At 34.9% G+C, this 4,653-nt stretch overlaps 1 long non-coding RNA gene across 1 annotated transcript; it reads left to right on the forward strand.

The window, feature by feature from the left end:
• The first annotated feature begins 3,465 nt into the window (after positions 1–3,465).
• LOC107827198 (uncharacterized) lies at positions 3,466–4,199 on the forward strand. Its single transcript, XR_001657458.2, has 2 exons — positions 3,466–3,610; positions 3,851–4,199. It is a non-coding gene; the product is annotated as an uncharacterized LOC107827198 (long non-coding RNA).
• The last annotated feature ends 454 nt before the right edge of the window (positions 4,200–4,653 follow it).

The following is a 4,653-nucleotide window of genomic DNA, read 5'->3' on the forward strand; positions in this document are numbered from 1 at the left end:
CCCGCAGAAGCGGCGTCGTGGTCGTAGAAGCGGTATTTGGACTGAGTTAGGGTAGCCGCAGATGCGAGGTTATTTCCGCATCTACGAGCTCGTAGATTCGACGAATGTTCCACAGAAGCGGAAGAGGCCAATTGGGCGAAGGGCCGCAGGTGCGGAGTTTGGGCGCGCAGATGCGCATCCGCGGGGGCTAGACCTTGGGTACTGGACTTCAGGAGAGGTCAGGGTTCCGTAGATGCGAGACTGCATGAGCAGATGTTTGTCCGCAAAAGTGGACTTGGCTCGACTTAGTGGGAACCGCACCTGCGATGGGAATTTCCGCAGGTGCGGAGCCACAGAAGCGGCTAATAGACCGCATGTGCGAAGGTCGCTGGGCAGTGAGGTATTTTAAATCCGAGACTTAACCCATTTCTCTCATATTTTCGTTTGGTTGGGCAATATTTGGATCTCTTGGAGGGGAGATTTTTATCATCTATGGCAAGGTAAATTATTCTCAGCTATTGTAATTTAAATACATGGATTCTATAGGGATTTAAACATAAAAATTTGTAGAAATTATGGAATATTAATAGAAAATCTAGAATTTGGTATTTTTGGAATTTGAACACGAAATTGTATATGGAAATTAAAATAAATCATATTTTTGTGTTCGTAATGTTATGGGTAAAGGTTATCTTCGGGAAATTTAGGAATCCGGGTACGTGGGCCCGAGGATCGACTTTATTGATTTTAGAATGGAGTTGGGGATTGTTATGAATTGAGTAATTATGGGTAATAGAGTATATATATTTATAGATTTGCACATTTGTTTGACTAGTTTTGGAGAGATGGACATCGATTTGAGGTGTTTGAGAGGTGTTGGAGCCGGTCATAGAACTTTAGAGCGAGGTAAGTCTCCTGTCTAACCTTGCGAGCGGGAAACTATCCCTTAAGTGATAATTATTATTATGTGCAATTAGTTGTTGGTGCTACGTACGCACGAGGTGACGAGAGTCCGTACGTAGCTAAGTAGGTTTATGTCCGGGTAGACTTAGGACCTTATCACATAATATTTGAATTGTTTGGACTCATTTTATTTGTCGGACTAATTAATTTAATTTACAATTGAACTTGATTTAGAAATAAATATATGTATACCAGGCCGAGCCTTATCACTTTGAGTTGTTGGCTAGTAATTTGAGAAACGATAAAGATTATATTCCTTTTATGCTCATGGCAACGATAAAGATTATATTCCCTTTATGCTCATGGACTGTATTGTATGTACGTGTCTCGTAATTCGATAATTTTTTTCCTTTCTTGTGGAGCGGGCCGAATGCCTCGACAGTATAATAGATACATCTATGGTTTGTGCCACTCGAACTTCGACAGTATAATAGATACATCTATGGTTTGTGCCACTCGAACCTCGACAGTATACACATTATTCTTGATCGGGCGGAACGACCTCAGCAGAATCGGGCGTTATATCGCTAGTAGTCCGAATACTCCTGAGCTAATCTTTCCATTGATGCTCGGCATTTCATGTGGTATTCCTTATGTATTTGATATCGGCACTTGACCTTTTTTTTTGAGCTGTTAAGGTAGAATACAAGATCGAGAAATTCATACTTTAAAAGAAATATTTGGAAGATTATGTAACTTACAGATTTGCCCCACTATTGTTGTGCACTTCATATCTGTTATGAATTATTATATTATTTTATTGGACATCTAGTAAGTGTCGATATCGACCCCTCGTCACTACTTCTCCGGGGTTAGGCTAAATAATTACTAGGTACGCGTTGATTTACGTACTCATGCTGCACTTCTGCACTAAATATGCAGGATCTGACAGGTTTATTTGGTGATCATCTTGGCGCGTAGGCGCACCTGTTGAGGGGCCTTTATGTAAGCTGCATTCCAGGCTACGCATCACAGTCCACCGAGTCTCCATCGTACTATGTATTTTATCCTGTCTATTTACATTCTAGACAGATATTGTATTATTATTATTATTATTATTGAACTCCTTAGAAAATACTCATGCACTTGTGATACCGGGTTTTGAAAATTCCTACGGGTTGTTCATTATTGTAGTTCGTGTAAATATTATCATTTATCTTATAAATTTTATTTTATACTATTTAATTAATAAAAATTATGATTTCAAAGTAATTAAATGAGTAAACTAGTCGATCAATCACCATTGGCTTGTCTGACGGCGATATTAAGCGTCATCATGACCTATAATAGATTTTGGATCTTGATATTATCTCTCTTATTTAGCTGGAGCTTTTGATATCTATATCAATTATTCAAAAAGTTTCCTGAAATTCAAACTAAGTTTATTATATTGGTGATTGATTTGACAACTTTTTTGGAGCAGCTCAAGTATTGTTTAAAACGTTTTTTTTCATCAAGTAATTGGTTTAGCGGACCTAAGCTATAGATAAAGTTAACATTGAAATGGTTTTGAAAAAATGCACGCGATGAAATGAAACTTCATTTCCTTTCACTTATTTAACTTTTAACCGACACTTGTTGGCACGCTTGAGTTTAAAATAAATGAGAATAGCCATTTGAATTAAGGGAGAGATTTGAGATGATAATTTAGTGGGGCCTACATAGTCATTAATAACTTAAATATGTGATAAACGTGTAAATTGTGAAGGATGGTGCGAAATGACAAATTTAAGTGGGGCCATCATGATAGTCTTCATGCAATCAAAATGGACCTAACGATTTGGCCTTTGAAAATGCCTCAAAATTTGGAATCTTTACCCAAATAGCGATCCATATTTATTGTTTATTTTTTTTAGCCATAAATTATATACATAATTATACACATATAATACATAAATTATACATATATTATACCTCTATCGGCTATTTTTAGTTTAAGTGATTGGCTATTTGGGTTAATTCTTCTCAGAATTTTCCTTTATTTCACTAAATTGTGCGATGGCATTAACGTAATAATATACTAAATCAGGGGTGAATATATATTTTTGGCTAAAGCATGCATGTCAACAAAGAAGTGTCTGCTTCACCTGTTTTACTGGCACTTCTTATATAAAAAAAATAAAGTAGAAAGTAGAAAGAATATGCAGAGGAGAGTGTATATAATTAAAAAGATTTTTTTGTAATTCAAACTATGTATAGTTTTACAGTGGAGCATATGTTAGTAGCCTTATTCAATTTGTAAAATTGCTATTGGTCAAGTTAATTTACAATTCTCACAATCTTCTGCAGAATGAATGGAGTTGATAATTCTAGATATTTGGATTCATTCATGCTACTTTGTTTTTGTTTTATTTTTGGATGGTTGGAGAGAGAAAGGGCTTTTATAATATAAAATGCATTATTTAAAAATTAAGACAAGCCCCACAAGGATTGATAGAAAGAAAAAAAATAATTTAAGATATAATAATGAAAAAATAACTATCAAACAATTGTAATCCATAATTCTAGAGCCTCATCAATCATTAGAGGGGACGGTCTATAAATTACACCCCTTCGAATAGCAATTATATGCTCACAAAAACATTTCATAAATCATAAAGAGCTATTATTAGCATGGCGTTGCTTAGGTTTGCTTTCGTTCTAACCTTTCTTCTCATAACAACCACTAGTTAGTTTCTATCTCTCTTATCTCTATATAGCAATTTTACTTATTGTGTTTGCTACTCTATATATATGGTTACATAAGTGATTGTGTACGTACATATGTGTATATGCGGAGTCGGAGTTAAATTTGATGAAAGGTGGTTAGTTGAACATATTTTACAAGAAAATTATAGTGTATATATGTCAAATATTACTTTTTATACATATATATTTAATCCCGAATACTATTAACGAAACTTTTCAGTTGACGTGCCATGGCTCTCAAAGACACAAGTACTGGCTACACGGGATATTGATCGTGATCTCAGAGGACTTGAGAAGAGCCTACTCTCAACACTTAATGTTATGACTTGTGGGAGGGATTGTGTTTACAATGATTGTAAAGATGATTGTTGGATTTGCTGTAGATGTGTTAGATCTAATTGTGTGTTATAATGCAAATTATTGGTAGATTGGCACATTAGTGTCCAATTGCAACCAACCCTACAACCCCATATTATGTATTTACCTTTTCTCGTGTGATTTGTGTGTTTTCCTCATCTTTTCTTGCTTTGTACGAAAATAATAATAAAACTTTCTAGTTTTATTTGTAATCATAGTTGAACAATGTTGGTTGAAGAATGAACTAGAGGTTTGGTGGCGCTAAAACATTGCATATATTCCGACCTTTGAGTGTCTCATATTTATCTCATGGAAATAATGAATCTTAAGTCAACTTATTATTTTTAGTTTCAACAATTGAAAATTACCAAGATATCTTATATTGATTTAAGCCTTTGAATGGATCAATTTGGGTACACCCGTGAAGGTAAAAACTTAATCGCGTACTATGTTAATTTATTATCTTGCATATACATATTTATTACTTAACTATGATTAAGTAATATGTATTTTCATTTTAATTATCTGTTAAGATTATATTATTGTATTGGGTAAAATATGTTACGATACGTGGCCACCAAAGAAGGAGACACGTGAAATCGAAGTCGGGAGAACAGAAAATCGGGCACATCTACCTCGTGTGTCACCGAAAAAGGCAAGTCTATA

The sequence above is a fragment of the Nicotiana tabacum genome, chromosome 14 (assembly GCF_000715075.1).
Source record: "Nicotiana tabacum cultivar K326 chromosome 14, ASM71507v2, whole genome shotgun sequence".
In the NCBI taxonomy this organism is placed as follows: Eukaryota; Viridiplantae; Streptophyta; class Magnoliopsida; order Solanales; family Solanaceae; genus Nicotiana; species Nicotiana tabacum.